The sequence below is a fragment of the Ambystoma mexicanum genome, chromosome 2q, assembly GCF_040938575.1.
Source record: "Ambystoma mexicanum isolate Mex_15411 chromosome 2q, UKY_AmexF1_1, whole genome shotgun sequence".
Lineage (NCBI taxonomy): Eukaryota > Metazoa > Chordata > Amphibia > Caudata > Ambystomatidae > Ambystoma > Ambystoma mexicanum.
In genome coordinates this window covers 1,411,396,120-1,411,413,359 of record NC_090924.1, presented here as the reverse complement: position 1 = coordinate 1,411,413,359, position 17,240 = coordinate 1,411,396,120, and positions in this window count along the sequence as shown.

Sequence of the window (17,240 nt, the reverse complement as noted above, 5' to 3'; positions counted from 1 at the left end):
ACCGGCTTCCGCCTTCCACATGCATGCACATTCACGCAAGCAGTCACACACCCATATAGGTTCTCTCCGTCAATCATTCACAGGCGCCAGTATGCAGCCAAGCATTGTATTGTGTACAGTGCGCCCTTGCTTCCCAAAGCTCGATCCGAGCACAATAATTAATCAAAATAAATAAAAAATATAATGAAAATATTTCAGTTTAGCTAGAGTTTAGACAGAACTATTGAGAATGCATCCACAGATCGATGTGCAAAGGAAACTATAGACTGAAGAGCAGAGAAGGAAGGAATCCTCAGCAAGAGAGAAGTCTGTCTTAGTTCTTTTCTATACACCTTCCCTGCTACCTCATCGCCTACGACAACTAGTAAACTCAGCTTCCACTCACGCTCACTACATTGCCCCTTGCCCCCACACACATTTTCCTCACCCTAGTCCTATACTGATGAGGGTTCCTGCTTCCGGGGAGACCCTTTTACAAGTAAAAGAATCTTTCTGTCTCGCTTGTGCCTTTAGCCCTGCCCCTTTTGGGGTGGACCCACAAAGACCCCATCCGCTCCGAAGACTTCATGTTACCAAGAGGAGATTCACTTAGCAATCTCGGAGGGAATGGGTGGTGGTAAGGCGCCCTGGGGAGCAGACGCACCCGCTGAAACCCAGTCACCCAGTAGAGCGGGTGCATTTTTGGGGTTGGTGTGTACCCTATGTACGCCGCCTAACCTAGTAAGGAGGGTGCTGTAGGTTGCATCATGGCTGCATTGATGTGGACCATCAGCCTGGTTGCCTAGCAACATGTCTGGTGATGGTGGTTGAAAGAGGGGCTTCTCCCTGTCACCTGACAGACACAGAAACATAAGATAAGCACAGGCATTGCTCCACGCCTGCCACTGCATGAACTCTTCTGGGTCCATGTTCAGGCCATGATGAAGACCACTATTGGCTCTGCATTGACCAAATACATTCCCAAGTCCCCTGGAGGGGGCGGAGGGTGATGAGCCTCCCTCCAAAAACTAGTCATTGAGGAGGGATGGACTCTACCATGGGAGAACAGTATGATGGAACTCAAGAATATGGGTAGCAAATATATTTCTAGATCCTTGGTGGCTGGGATTATGGAATATGTATGTCCGAATCTGGATATTCAGTGGATGCCAAAATTAAGCAACTCCCAAAACTGTTCTTGCAGTCTTCCCTGAGATCCTAGAGGCTTTAAAGAAAGAGTGGATGGAGCCTGATAGCAAGGGAGTACCTAGGTTCCTCACTAAGTGTTTCCTGCCACCATTAAGCTTGATTGACCCTTCCCTTCCTTTGCTGGACATACTGCGATGGCTTCGGAGGATGCACCCTGAGATGACTTGGTGGACAGGAAAGTGGAGACTACTTTGAAGCATATGTATGCTTCCACAAACGTTGCAATAAGGGCCGCTGTGCCACGTAAATCGCGCAGCGCTTGTTGCGTGATTTTGCGGCAGTTTGGAAGACAGAGGGAGGGAATTGCGAAGGTTCACAGAGACTGGGTGTAATGGATGGGTATAATGGAAAGACAGGTCCAGCTACTGTCAGATAATTGCCTGTGCTATCTTGCGGTCAGGCGCCTTGTCATCAGCAGCCACTGTGCGGGCATGGCGTCAGTTCCGGCTGCGATTCTTGAAAGTTGATGCGGTCCAGACAGCAGCCCTGTTACGATTACCTTTTTTAGGTCAGAACCCGTTTGGGCCCAAGTTAGGAGAATGGTTAAATGAAGCCCAACATGACAGTAAGTTATGACTTCCGGTTTAGGCTAGGCAACAGCCAAGATGGAAGACTCCTTCCAATTTCTCTCAATCGTCTCCTATGCCAAGGCTGCAGAGGGCAGCGGCAGATAGAGCTGCCATTTTCCAGGCTTTCAGAACCGTAAGCACTCCCAAACTATAGCCTCCTTCCTGGCTATGGGGAAGCCTCTGACTGCCCCCTGAGCCAGATTGGAGGCAGGGATTCTTCAACTAGTAGAAACCCACCATTTCTGAGTAATGGGCGCTGGAAATTATGCAGGGTGGTTACAAGATAGACTTCTGCGATAAACCACTGTTACCAACAAACACCATGGTGTGTACTTGTTCTAACTTGATGGGTCCGACTTGATGGTCGTGGAGTTATGTAATGCCTCCGTCCCCAAGTACCGCTCGAGCAGAATGTAAACACTGCCCTAGCAATCTTTGAGGCCACAGGTGGGAGTGTCGTCGTCAGCCTGGTGCCGGGAACGCCGGAAGGACCCCTGAGTGCTGTAAGGCAAAGGGTTATAATCAAGGAATCACCCAAAAGGCAATTGGCAGAGGGAGCAAACAAGATGCAGTGACACCAGCTTACCTAAAAGAGGTGGAGTATAGGTAAGAGACCTATACAGACAGCAGGGGAACCCACAGCAGGCTGAGATGATGTACTTGGCACTCCTGAAAGCACCTGGTGGAGCAAGAACTTGATCCCTGGCAAAACTTGAAGCAATCCGAGGTTTGCAGAAACAGAAGGGTAATCCAAAGGCAAGTCCAGAGTACAAACAGGTGTCAGGCGTCCGGGAGATCAGAGAGCACGCCAGAGTCCAAGGGTAATCCGAGAGCAGGTCCAAGTGAAACGTTCCAAGGTCGAGGCAAGGAGAGTAACAAGAAGCAAAGGTAACGCTTGGCAGTCCTGCGTAGAAGTAGATGTGAAGCAAAGTATTTTGTTTGCCGGCTTCTTTTGAAGCAGCGAGCAGTGTCACGTGACGCATCACATGAACGCTCGCACGCGTTATGTGGAGTGCAACACGGCCAGCAATTGGGGCTGCTGGTACTTCCTGGTATACTGGCGTTACTGGCTGTGCAGGAGGCGCCATGGCAACCGCCAATGTGGAAAAGGGCGAAAAGACGCAGGTCCGCCCAACATAGTATCCCGCCTGCCGTGCTTCCCCCGCTGATGTGAATGGAGAACACGACGGCGAGAAACGCCTGATGGGAGACACAGCTGTGAGGGGGGAAGTGGGAGATGGGGTGTGTGTGAGGGCCTGACAGAGCCCCCCCTCAAAGGCCCACGACCGCGTGGGCTGGATGGATGTTCACGGTGAAATCGGGCCACCAGGTGAGGAGCGTGAACATCCCGGGAGGCAACCCAGGAGCGGTCCTCAGGGCCGTAACCCAGCCAGTCTACTAGATATTGCAACCCGCCCCTGTATATACGGGAACCCAGAATAGCCCGCACCTCAAATACATCGGGGGACGAGACAGAGACCTGGGCAGGAGGGGCAGCCAACCGGGTAGGGCCAGGGTATGGCTTAAGCAGGGAGATGTGAAATACTGGGTGGATCCGCCAGGCGGGAGGCACCGCCAGGCGCATTGCCACCGGGTTCAGGACCTTGACCACCTCATATGGACCCACAAAGTGAGGGAGAAGTTTGCGACAGCCAGGGATGTGCAAATGGCGGGTAGAGAGCCAAACCCGGTCCCTCCTCCTGTCAGCAGCAGTTTTCATGGAGGTCTGGGCCTCGCGCAGGTGGACCAACGTTTGGGCATGGACTGAGACCAAATCCCGAGCACAGGCCGAAACGGCGGGGGTATCAGAAGAGGAGAAGTCCGGAATGGGGAGAGTATGGGGGTGTTGGCCATAGAGGGCGAAGAAAGGTGAGAACCCAGTAGCAGAGTGAAGTGTATTGTTATAAGCGAACTCGGCGAGATGCAACAGGTTAAGCCAAGTGTCCTGATACTGTAACGTTAGGCAGCGTAGGTACTGCTCCAATGTCTGATTGACCCTCTTGGTTTGCCCGTCGCTCTCTGGATGGTAAGCAGAGGAATAATGAGCATGAATACCCAACAGAGAGGTGAGGGCCCGCCAGAAACGGGAGGTGAACTGCGTGCCTCGATCGGACACCAACACATGGGGCAGGCCAAAGAGACAGAACACAGACCTAAAGAAATGCTTGGCCAAGACCGTGGCGGAGTGTACCCCCTTGCATGGTATGAAACGGGCCAGTTTGGTATAGGAGTCGACAACGACCCAAATAGTATCGAAACCCTGTGTACGTGGCAGATCGGTAATCAGGTCCATTGAGACCGTGTGCCAGGGTCGTGGAGGAACGGGGAGAGGGAGAAGAAGACCCAGAGGTCGGCCTCTGCGTGACTTGTCCTGGGCACAGACTGAGCAGGTATTGACGTAGTTCTGTACGTCGCGTTTCATAGTCGGCCACCAACACCAGCGTTTCAGTAGGTCCAGAGTGCGATGCTGCCCGGGGTGACCATTAATGGCAGCATCATGAGACCACCCTAACGCCAGGTTCCTGGATTCACTTGTGGGAAGAAAGAGCTTCCCGTGTACAAAGGGCAGTCCATCCTGCATAACCGGATACCATTCTGTTAGTGATTGTGGATAGCGGGAAACCCACTGTCGTATGGTGGACTGTAAAGAAGGCGACGGTGTGCAGACACAAACTACATGAATCTCACTCAACAAGGTTTCAGGGAAGGATGGGAGAACCTCCCCCCCAGGGGAACGAGACAGAGCGTCTGCTTTCCCATGCCCGACACCAGGTCTATGTTTGACCACGAAGTCGAACGCGGCAAAGAAGAGATGCCAACGTACCTGTCGGCTGTTTGTACATTTCAGAGAGGCAAGGTCCTGGAGATTCTTATGATCGGAGAACACCACCGTCTGGTGTTTTGCGCCCAGGAGGTGGTGTCTCCAGGTCTGTAGAGCGTCCTTAATGGCCAATAGTTCTTTTTCTGTAACTGTGTAGTGCAATTCGTTTGCTGTGAACTTACGAGAGTGAAATGCAACCAGATGCAGACGACCAGTGGCAGGACATGGTTGGGACAGTACAGCGCCTAGTGCATAGGAGGATGTGTCTGCCTCGAGGATAAACGGGAGCTCAGGGTCAGGGTGTTGTAACACCGGAGCAGTGGTGAACATGGTTTTCAGAGAGTCAAAGGCGTTTTGTTGTGTCACGGACCAGACATAGGGGACGGAAGGGCTAGTGAGCGCAGTGAGTGGTGCTACGATAGAGGAGAACCCAGCAATGAATCGTCGGTAAAAGTTAGCGAAACCCAAAAATGACTGCAGTTGCTTGAGTGTGGTCGGAATTGGCCATTCGTTGATTGCCCGGACTTTGGACTGATTCATAGAGAGACCCCTGGGAGAGATATGGAACCCCAAGAACTCAACCTGACTGGTGTGGAAAATGCACTTCTCGGGTTTAGCAAATAGTGCGTTGGCTTGGAGACGTAACAACACTTCCTTAACATGCGTGATGTGTTCATCGAGGGAGGAAGAGAAAACCAATATTTCATCTAAGTACACTACCACGTAGGCGTTTAGGATATCGCTAAATATGTCATCCATGAAGCGCTGAAACATAGCAGGAGCATTACAGAGGCCAAACGGCATAACTGTATACTCAAACAACCCTTGTCGTGAGCAGAAGGCCGTCTTCCATTCATCTCCATCACGCACGCGTACGAGATTGTACGCCCCCCGAAGATCCAGTTTGGTGTAAATCGTGGCATGAGTGAGTTTGTCTAACAACGGGGTAATAAGAGGTATGGGATAGCGGTTTTTTACCGTGATGGCGTTCAAACGCCTGTAATCTATGCAAGGATGGAGATCCCCTTCCTTCTTTGGCACAAATAAGATAGGACTTGCAGCTGGGGATGTTGATGGGCGGATTTGACCCAGACGCAGGGCCTGGTGTATGTATTCTTGCAGGACTCGCTCTTCCGTCTGGGTTAGGGAGTAGATCCGGCCCTTTGGGATGGGGGCGTCCGGGACTAAATCAATGGGGCAGTTGTAGGGTCGATGCGGAGGAAGACCTTCCGCAGAGCCTTTGTCAAACACAGCCCGGAATTCATAATACTCAGGAGGTATGTTGTTCGTGACCGCCCCATCACGTGAGTGTCCTGGGTGTCGGATCTGTCTTCTATGGCTAAAGAAGCGACTACCCCTAGGATGTCTGCTGGGCTGGAAACCCGAGGTGTCTCGAGCAGGCAGTAGTATTGGCACGTTTCTCATTCGAAGCAGATCTGACCCGTGCCCCAGTTAATCAGAGGATTGTGCCTCTTTAGCCAAGGAATGCCCAGGATAACTCCGAACTGAGGCGTGGCTATGAGATCAAATGACATGGTCTCTCTATGGACTTCCTGTATGACTAATTCCAACAGGGCTGTCTGTTGCAAGACTGGTCCAGAGGCTAGGGACGTCCTGTCTACTGCATGAACCGGTTCGGGGTGTTTCTTTTTGATCAGAGGTAAGTTTAGCGAACTGGCTAGCGCTATATCTATAAAGCAGCCTGTAGCTCCAGAGTCGATCACTATTCGTACTGCATGGGAGATACCTGCAGCAGGGTTTAAGGAAGCTTGTACCACCACAGGTCGGACGGGACCAAAAGCCGGATCAGAGGAATTTTGTATAGGACTCGCCCCAACCCCTGATCTCAAGGGCGAGTCTTCGGAAAACCCGGAATTTTGTTCCTTGGCCGACGGGGACACTCCTTCACAAAATGCCAGTTGAGACGGCAGTAGAAGCAAGCATTGTCCGCCCTTCTGCGCTCTCGTTCGACATGAGTAATGGGGCTGCGTACCCCGCCGATCTGCATGGGTTCGGGTGAGGTGCCGGATGTGGTTGAAAGTGAGGTATGGGATAGCCCTGCTTCCCCCTTACGTTCTACCCGTCTGGCATTGATTTGCAAGGTCAAATCAACTAGGTCGATATAGAGTGAGGGAAGAGAAGGCACCACAGATAAAGCATCCTTCATGGAACCACACAAGCCCCGATAGTAGATCACTGCCTTTTTGTTCTCTGGCCAGGAGGTCTCAGTAGCGAGTTGGTTGAACTTGGTGATATACTCAATGAGGGTGGACCGGCCTTGAGTAAGATCTAGGAGTTCCATGTCTCTGGATTGGGCTTTATATCTAGTGTCAAAAACCTTCGCCATTTCTTGGGTCAATAACTCAAAATCGTACAGGGCAGGATGGTCGCCCTCCAACAATGGGTTAGCCCACGTGGCTGCCACACCCGACAAATGGGAGAGAAGAAAAGCCGCCTTAGAGACAGAATCAGAGAAAGCCTGGGGTTGGCACAAGAAATGCAGTTTGCACTGATTTATGAAGGTGCAATATTTCAAAGGATCCCCCTGATACCTCTCAGGGGCTGCTAGAGGAAATGGGGTCTGAACCACCACAGACGGGGCTGGCAGAGTGGGTGGTGTGACAGGGATCGGGTTTTGGGGTGGGGCGGCATCGCCGAACTCGGCGTCAACAGGTAAGGGATGTCGTGTGCTTTGCATGGCATCAAGACGGAGGTTCATTGCAGTGGTGGCAGTGGCCAGGTCAGTGCGGAGGGCAGTGGTAGCAGCTGCCATATCTGCCCTAAGCGATGTCACTGCTTGCATTAAGGCAGTCATAGGGTCCCCGGCTGAAACATCCATAACTGGACGACCATAAGGCTTCACAGTCTGTTCTAACTTGATGGGTCCGACTTGATGGCCGTGCAGTTATGTAATGCCTCCGTCCCCAAGTACTGCTCAAGCAGAATGTAAACACTGCCCTAGCAATGTTTGAGGCCACAGGTGGGAGTGTCGTCGTCAGCCTGGTATCGGGAACGCTGGAAGGACCCCTGAGTGCTGTAAGGCAAAGGGTTATAATCAAGGAAACACCCAAAAGGCAATTGGCAGAGGGAGCAAACAAGATGCAGTGACACCAGCTTACCTAAAAGGGGTGGAGTATAGGTAAGAGACCTATACAGACAGCAGGGGAACCCACAGCAGGCTGAGATGATGTACTTGGCACTCCTGAAAGCACCTGGTGGACCAAGAACTTGATCCCTGGCAAAACTTGAAGCAATCCGAGGTTTGCAGAAACAGAAGGGTAATCCAAAGGCAAGTCCAGAGTACAAACAGGTGTCAGGAGTCCGGGAGATCAGAGAGCATGCCAGAGTCCAAGGGTAATCCGAGAGCAGGTCCAAGTGAAACGTTCCAAGGTCGAGGCAAGGAGAGTAACAAGAAGCAAAGGTAACGCTTGGCAGTCCTCCGTAGAAGTAGATGTGAAGCAAAGTGTTTTGTTTGCCGGCTTCTTTTGAAGCAGCGAGCAGTGTCACGTGACGCATCACATGACCGCTCGCACGCGTTACGTGGAGCGCAACACGGCCAGCAATTGGGGCTGCTGGTACTTCCTGGTATACTGGCGTTACTGGCTGTGCAGGAGGCGCCATGGCAACCGCCAACGTGGAAAAGGGCGAAAAGACGCAGGTCCGCCCAACATAGTATCCCGCCTGCCGTGCTTCCCCCGCTGATGTGAATGGAGAACACGACGGCGAGAAACGCCTGATGGGAGAGACAGCTGTGAGGGGGGAAGTGGGAGATGGGGTGTGTGTGAGGGCGTGACAGTACTCTGGGTTTATGGTCTTTCCATCGATGGAAATGCATCGAATTGCAAATTCATCAATAGAAATCCATCAAAAGCCATTGCATCGAAATGCTATCTTTTACATGTAAAAGTGAATTTCCATCGAAACCAGTCCATCGAATATATAAATGGACAAGTCTAGATGGAAATGCACTTTAAAATGTAAAAAATAGCATTTTGATGCATTTTTTTTGTAACGTTAAAACATTACATGGAGCTGTCCAGTGCTGATATTTCGGAACCTGAGGTTCTTAGCCTCGCAGGTATAGGTAGGACGAGGGCCAAGGGAGGCCAGCCAGAGAGTGAGGGGAAAGGATGGTGAAGGTGTACCGATGAGGAGGATCTCAGTCTTGTTGGCATTTAGCCAAAGATTGTTGGCGGCACACCAATCTTGAATAGCAGTTAGGCAATCAGAGATGAGAAAAGGAGAGGAAGTGGCCGAGGGCAGCCTAAAAATGGTGTCATCAGTGTAGCACTGGAAATTTGAGAAGAAGATGGCAATACAATTGGCGAGAGTTGCCAGGTATTGGTTGAAAACCCAGGGCGAGAGGTTAGACCCCTGGGGAACACCACAGATAGAGAGGAAGATAGATGATAGGAAGGACCCAAGTTGGACCTGGGAGGGTCGATCAGAGAGGAAAGAGGTGAGTCATGCCAGAGCTGGATCAGTGATCCCCAGGTTATCACATACACGGTTGAGCAGGGTAAGATCCTTTGGAGCTGAGAGGGAAGGGGCACTTTCCACAATTTTTGCAAAGTGATATGTTCTTAGATCAGGTAAGGCTGGGCATCGCGTAAAGAGGTCGGAAAGATTTGCTAGGACTCCCAGTCCCTTGTAGAACCTACAGGGTGGAGTTTCAGGACTCAGACCGCCTCTAACTGCAATGATCTCCATTGTCGGGTACAGATTGAATCTAATCCTTATAAACTGTGATCTGAAGTAGTGATCTGGGAATTTCTTTATGTGGCCTGAGTACCTCCAAAGGATCTTACCTCATTTGCCAGATTTATATAATAACACAATGATCTGTGTGACTGAAATCACATACGTTCATGGTAGTACCCCTACGCGAAGACAGACATTATTCTTATATGCTGTCCAGATGGCAAAACAGTTTGAATTTGTTTGCTTCCTCACAGGTCACAATATAGTCTCTCCCCCACAGCTTTTTCTAACTTTACATGGACTGGCTAGCAGTTCTTCAGGAGGTGACCCCAATTCTTCCAACAGAGCCTGGTCCCACAAAGTCCCAAGCATACCAGCCCCAGACTCAGCTTTTATTAGTGCAAAGATCATTGGGGGAGGGGGAAGCAGCCAAATACTTTCCAAAGAGAGTCAGAACTTTCCACTCCACTGTTCCGTTCAGGGAGATTAGGCCCAACTCTCTTATGATGATGTGAATTGGCGTGGACTTAGAGAGGCCAAGCACTCATTTCCAAAACCGGCTTTCTAGAATAGGCCACTGCTTTTTTGAGATGACTATCAAGGCATCAGCACCATAGGACAGAACAGGAACTGTGTTGGCTCTATAAAAGTCTATTAGGGGCTGCAATGAGAAACCACAAAATCTGCGCTTCATGATTAAAGCTTGATTAGTCAAGGCACACATGTTTTGTTTCAGCGTTTGAACAGGATTTGTTCTCGCCAAGTTTTTGCAGATCTGTACACCCAGATATTTAAAGGAGTCAACTACCAACTACCTCAATTTTCTTAGGACCCAACCGCCAAGTAAATGTCTCATTTCGTTTCTACTTTTCTGCAGGACAATAATCCTTGTCTTCCCTCTGTTGACCTGTAGGTCGTTTAGGGCGGTGTATTCTTCCAATCGATTTAACTGTCTCTGTAGACCTATGGGGGTAGTATCAAGGAGGACCAGGTCGTCCGCGTATAGGAGTCGGCTAACTTTTGCTTTGCCCCATTTTGGGGGGAAACCACCGAGCGTCATCCATACAGGTTGCCAAATCCAAAATGTAAATATTAAAAACCCTTGTTTAACACCTTGACCTATCGGGATCTTGTCGCACAGAAGCCAGAAGGCAAGAAGCGTTAAGTCAAATTCTGCAAGAAGAGACCATATGCAGAGCCTTTATCTGATCAAGCAGATCTAAAAGATAGTTCCACAAGAGTAATTTATTCCATAGACGCTTCCTGCTAATTCCATCAAAGACTTTAGGAAGGTCGTCGAAGGCAATGTAGATTGTCTGGTTCGTTTTGTGGGCTCTGTTCATTAATAGCGAGAGCAGGAAAATTGGTGGAGAGGTCCCCAGGCCTTTAACAAAACCTGACAAATGGATCTTGACATCCCTCACTCAATGACCATTTGCCCAGTCTTTGTAAGAGTAATATAGCGTATCGTTTCACCATTGCGTCTAACAAAGCAATTGGGCGATAGTTATTTGGGTTGCCCCTGTCACCGCTCTTAAATATCGGGACCCCGTTAGCCTCTTTCCAAGACATTCTTCAAGGTTTGATCCATTATAGGCTCTATTTCATGAGTTGACACCAAATAAACTGTGTTAAAAATATATACTTATTTGCATCTCTTTGCATGTACCATGGCCAAACAACTGTGATCAGTAATTGGCCTTGACAAGAGAGCTAAGGAGCGACTTGATAACGAATTGCCAGAGAGGCAGCAATTTTTGAGTGGGAGGCCTCCGAGAGACTTGTGAGTGATGGCCTACTGCACACAATGAGATGTTGTTTGCCTTCCTACTATAAGGAGCCTTGGGTGCAGCCATGTGGGTCATGTTAGCCCCTCTTCAGGAAACCTTGCTAAGACAAGTAGATGATGCAGCCCCTAAACGGGAACCTCAGCAGAGATGGACCCACTTTTACCCCCCGATTGGGGGACCTCGGATAGGCTGGTTTTAGCCCCTTTACAGGGAGGCTTGGTTTCGTTGGTAGCATTCTTAGCCCCTAAACAGGGAACCTCGGCACAGCCGTAGGGAGCTTAGCCCCGAGAAGAGGAACCTTCATACTTGCACCCATCATTAGGCATGAAGCAGGGGTCCTTAGGGTTGTTCCTGGTGTCCCTATAAGTCTTCTTCACGATAAACCTCTGGGTTTCCCCAGGTACTCCCAGGACTGCTAGTATACCTTTTGCATTGGTGACCCCCGAGAAGAGGTCGCCAGGTCAGGGTGCCCTGAAAAAAAGTTCACTAACTTTTTGGATCTATTCTAGTTGAAGTACTTAAAGTGGGAAGCAAGGGGACAACTTAAGGCTTCCTATCAATGCAGGATCAGCCGACGTAATGTCCTGACAGAGTGCATCACCGTCTGACCTTAATTTTCAATGGTTATCTGTCCCGAGACACTCAAGAAAGTGTGTGCGGTTCAGGCACCGTGAAATGCAATCACGCAATGAGCACACAGAGGACCCATTTAGCAACCAAAAAAGAAAAGAACATAAAAAAGCCTGCTGTGAAAGATATTTGTATTCCCGAATGCACAGAGAAAAAGACTGAGCTGTGAAGCCTAGGGCATTGGTTCAGGAAGCGGGCTGTGAAGGATTTGTTAAAAAAAGAGTAAATATATTTGGTTCTACACAAAATGGTCCAATCCCATCCCCATAGGATAGAATGCCCCCCCAAGTATGGAGGAAAGGAGACATGACATAGGAGTACTTGATGGTTTCTGTACAGTCATTGGTAAACAGGAAGAATAAAGCTGCTTTAATACTTAACACAGGCCTGGACTGGTCTGGTGATCAATGTCCAATGTATGGCAGATGTGGGATCAACAGGCATAGGGAGAATAAGCCAACCCTGTGCAGCAGTAACGGAGCAAGGACATATCCGGAACCTAGACCTAGCCTGGGAATTGAACAACCTCTAAAAGAATCTAGATCCTTCCTGGAGGGAATTTCCAGGGTTCTTTCCAGCCGGGGGAAGGTTTTCCAATTTATGCCACACCAACAAAGATGGAGAAGATAACAAAATATGGGTAAGGTTCTGATAGTTATTTAGACACTGATCTCCCCAGAAGACTTCATAAAGGGACGAGGAGGACGAGGAGGAGGGAGAGAGCCCAGTGGATGTCAAAACCATTATCAGTGCCTGAAGGGGAGCGTCTGACCAAAATATATTTTCAGTGAATTTCCACCGCTCATTTATAATGGAAAAAGGGTGCTGAATAATTTTTGGAACATTCCAGTGTGCTTCCACCAAGCTCCCATGTTCTCACAACCTTCATGCCCGATCCAAATCCAAGGCCAAGGGGCAGGACGGGTGGAGAGCAGGAGAAGGCAAACCTGGGGCTCTAATCTCTATACTGGATAAGCAAGTGACAGGTCATCTAGCTCTACTAAGCAAATTACAGAGTCGAATATCCAGTTTCATCCATGTCCTTGTTACAACAATCTTCCAAAGGCAATGATCCAGAAGCCTTAATCTAAAAGGCCTACAACTTTGGGAGGATTGCGTAAGCAGTAAAGTTGGCGAAAAAACAGCTGTCTCCATTGTGCGCAACCCCCCCTCCCTCTCTTGATGATAGAGTTCCAGGTACCCAACCAAATCTTAAATGTGGATCGACACAGAATAATACACTCTAATAAATGAACACCATTCGGGGCATGCCAAAAATATCAACATCAGTTATTGTGAGATATTAGTTTGCTCCCTCAAGAAATCCCCCAACAGATGTTCAACAAAATGTGGTTCCTCTTAGAAGAATGGGTGGGAAAATAAAACATAGAAGAAATGAATGACCAACTGATTCTGGATTAGTTCCTCAACATTATGCTTTCCCAGTTATGGTAGCTGGTCCTACAGCTGCATAAACCAACCCTCGAACTGGCGTCCAAATATCCACCAGGGTGTAGAGGGCCCAGCACTGGAGACTAACTTGGATTCACAAATAAGTCGACCCAGACAAATGACAAATAATCTCAGATACAGTGTATCCTTCCCCTTTACCCTTCTCACCTGGATCTTCTGATGAGTCTTCGGGAGTCTCACTCTTCTTGCTTCTATTCCTGGGCGCTGGTTTCTTAGCCTTCTTTTAATTTTTATCGAAGAGATAAGGGTGAGCTTCTCCGGAGGCCACTTTGCCTGAATGAGGAACAGTCAGGCAGTGGGGACTCCGAGGAGCCAACTCCTACCAGGGAAAAAGCCTTACAGCGAAAAAACCCTCGGATCTTGCTTGGAGCTGCAGGTAGATGTGAAAGAACTCTGGAGTTAGAAGATCTTCAGCTTGACGTGGTGGTAGCAGGTTTGACTAGACTGAAGGTAAGTAAATCCTCAGAGCAAGTCTGTATGTTCCTAATACTGAAGAGGTACAAGGGGGTAAAGCCAGCAAGAGAGATTGCCCTCTCCCAGCTACCCCAACGGTGCATACACACTGAATGGACTTGAGGGAGCGTATGCCGGAGAATGCAAAGGAGGAAATGCTTAGCAGAAGATGACAGCATCACCAGCATAGCGTGGAAACTCTGCGTACCGTGATAAGAATGCACAAGCAGAAAAGGAAATGTACAGCCGAAGCAGAATGGAAAGACAGAGGAACAGCGTCTCTGTGGAGACAGAACGCCGGGCAGGAGGCTGGGAAGAAACAGAGAGGAACAGTAGGAAAAAGCAAGGGAAATGCAGACTGCGAGCGTCTCACCTGTGTGTACGGGTTGCAATGCGCAGACCGGGAGGTTAGGGGCTGGCTTATAGTGGCAGAGGCCATCTTGGAATATAAACTAGATCGCTAGATGCATAAGCGGTAGGAAACGTAGCGGAACATCAATGGAGGCGCCAATGTCTCCATATGCTCCATTTGCGGTGCATGACAAATAAGGAGGAGGGAAACACCACCCGACCTTAGATCACCATGAATCTTAACCATCAGTTTGGTCAGCACCAAAGCCCAATGCAAAAGCCGTCTCGGCCTAAAAGACAAATTAAACAGTGTCTAACATGGCAGAAAAACCTTTGGTCAAGTATTATGCATGCAGAAATCCTGGCCATATAGCTATTACATTTTAGACTAGAGGAAATAACAGGGACCAATCAAGACTGGGGGCTCAGAATGCAATACCAACATTTTGTTACACTGAAAATAATAGAGCTACTGGCCCAAGAGAGGGCAGGCAAAAACTATTACCCTTTGATCAAGCTAGAAGGACAAGAGGTTGTGGGCCTTCTGGATTCCAGGAGTTGCCAACACACCATCCAAGCTGACCTAGCACGACTGAAACAAGTGAATTCACATAGGCTGGTCCCTGTCGCATGGGGGCTAGAGAAGCCTATGCTAAGGCCAGACTATAATTCTCTGTTAACAACAAACTATAAGAGTCCATTATAGCTGTCTCCCCAGGACTGCCAGCAGAGGTAATCCTGGGCACTGACTTGTCTAACTTCAACACCTTGGTCAGAGAAGCCCAAGTAGACAAGTCTAAAAACTGGAATAAAGACCTGCCTTGCTGGCTGGGACCTCAAGGGATATGGTGATATTGTCTCAACGATATAGGGCCCAAACCTCCAGAGGAACTCTGCCACCCATGCGCCATCGACCCAGGGAGGAAGTCATTGGAAGGGGAGGAGCTATGTGACAAAGCCCCCTGATTTATTTTGGGGGCATTTAGTGGAGTGACCATGGGGACTGGGTACCTCCGCAAACTAGTTGATAATGGTCCCCGGTTGACATCAGGAGGATTCTCTAGTCACCTCCACTTAGTCCCGGTCACTGTGGAGGGTACAGCTACACGCACTACCAAAATGCTATAGGACCTTTAAATGAGAATGGATGGGAGAAAGACTGCATACTACGGACAGCACAGTTCTAGTAATAGTGAGACCCCAGCTGTTAAGCTGCTTGCTGCCTGACTGTACTTGCACCAAATAGGGAAACACCACTACTACATTGAATGCAGTGTGCAAACAAACACTTACCAGAAGATACAGTGACAGACTGGGCCACGCTGCTACAGCAGCAAGCTAGGGTAGAGCGGCAACTCCACTCCTAGAGTGTGTGTGTGGGCACAGCAAGAGCGAAACTGGAATTCCAAAATGGCCAACAGGGTTTTAAGGAAACCCATTGCAAAGCCCTTGCACACCTGAAACACAAACACCCATATGAGTGGTCCAATCACAAACCAACATTAATTTCCCTGCAGAAGGGCAGGAATTTTCCCGAACCTGGCCGAAGAGGAGGGCACACGGGGGTTTATAAGTCCACAGAGTGTAGTAATGGGGGTATTTGGAGAAGGCCGCAGTTGGAATCTGGAGCGAGTTGGTGATGCAGGAAGGACGTTGGAGGAGGTTGGCAAGAGAGAGAGTGGAGACCAGAGACATGTGGGCAAGGAGAAACATCAGAAGGTGGTTGGAGGGAGACTACATCAGCTGACAGGAGGCGACAGGAGGAAAGTATCAGGAGAATAATATCATGATGTGGCTGGAGTAGACTATTAGGAGATTGCAGGAGGAGAATCACAGGAGGTGGCAGGATGGGGCTTGGAAGCAGGAAGAAACATGCAGCGCACTTGAGCTGCTAACTACCAGGAGCAGAAAGGAACGCAAGGGCCCTCATCACCCAAGGGCGGGATCCTAATTAGAAGGGAGAAGAAACAAGCATATGGCATGGCATCATGGAAGCTGAGGACCAGAAGAGCAACAGAGAGGAGGGACAGAGGGTAGCAATCAGGACTCTGGCAAAGGGAGGTGATAAGGCCCTTGTAAAATCCCTGGTAGTAACTCGAACAGGAAACTAGAGGAAAAGCCCCAGGTGCTTCTGCAGCTCGTGGTGGAGACAAAGCGACATCTACAGGAAACGCAGGAAGGATCGGAGGTGGAGGCAAACCAGAGGGTGTTTTGCTTTATAAACAACCAAAGAGTCTGAGTCTTGGGATTGTCCCACAATATGTCAACTGTGAAAGGAGACTTTTATACTGGAAGTAGTAACAACACTGCCGTGACCCCTTTTTGTTTGAGTTTCAAACAGCAACGGAGTTTATTTGCCGGCGGGGAAGAGGGGGAAGTGCAGGAGGGTGTGGGGGGCACAGGGGCTGGGCAAGTGCTAAGGGGAGCCCAGGAGGGCAATTGAGTGCATGGGGACCAGGATTGGGGGTCAACACGTGCGAGGATGGGTGAGGACCAGACTCAGTAGGCTAGTCAATGGAGAGTGCCTGAGGGCAAGTGCTAGTAGAAGGGAAGACTGGTCGAAGGAGGGCCTGGCTCCGCTAAGGCTCATAGGGGACACAGGCAACCAGTCGCAGCGGCAGGTGGAGGCTACCAAGGGAGGGGGAGTTGGAAAGAGGAGGAGTAAAAGAAGGTCTTGAGAAGTTTCTGGAATTTAAGGAGATCCGGCTCAAGCCAGAGAGGCGCAGGGTGGGCGTTCCAGACAGGGGTGGACTGAGATACAAAAGAGGCCCTGGAAATAATTTTCAAAATGTCCCCATATTACACATTTTCACCAAGCCCAACCCTTTTCTTATGGGAACATTTGGAAATGCAAAACAAAAGAGGTCAAGAGTGCTGAGGCCTACTGGGAAATCTCCAGAGTTCCCTATAGGCCAGTCCAGTCCCGGTTCCAGGGGGAGGCTCCTGCCAAAGAGAGAGATTTATCCCCCCACTCTCTGCTGGGACAAACGTCTGATCTGCATAGAGGTGGAGCTAGAGGACCGAAGGAGTCAAGCAGGGAGGTATTTAGGGTGAGAGAGTTGGATGTAACGAGGTCCCAGGACCCAGAGGGCCTTGTGAATGATGCAGAGGGTCTTGAATTTGATCCTTGCAACCACCGGGATCCAGTGGAGAGATTTTAGGGCTGGTGAGATGTGGTCCCTGGGCTTGAGGCCAAGGATAAGTCTTGCAGTCCTATTCTGGATTATTTGAAGAAGGCAGATGGAGGAATGAGGAAGATTAAGG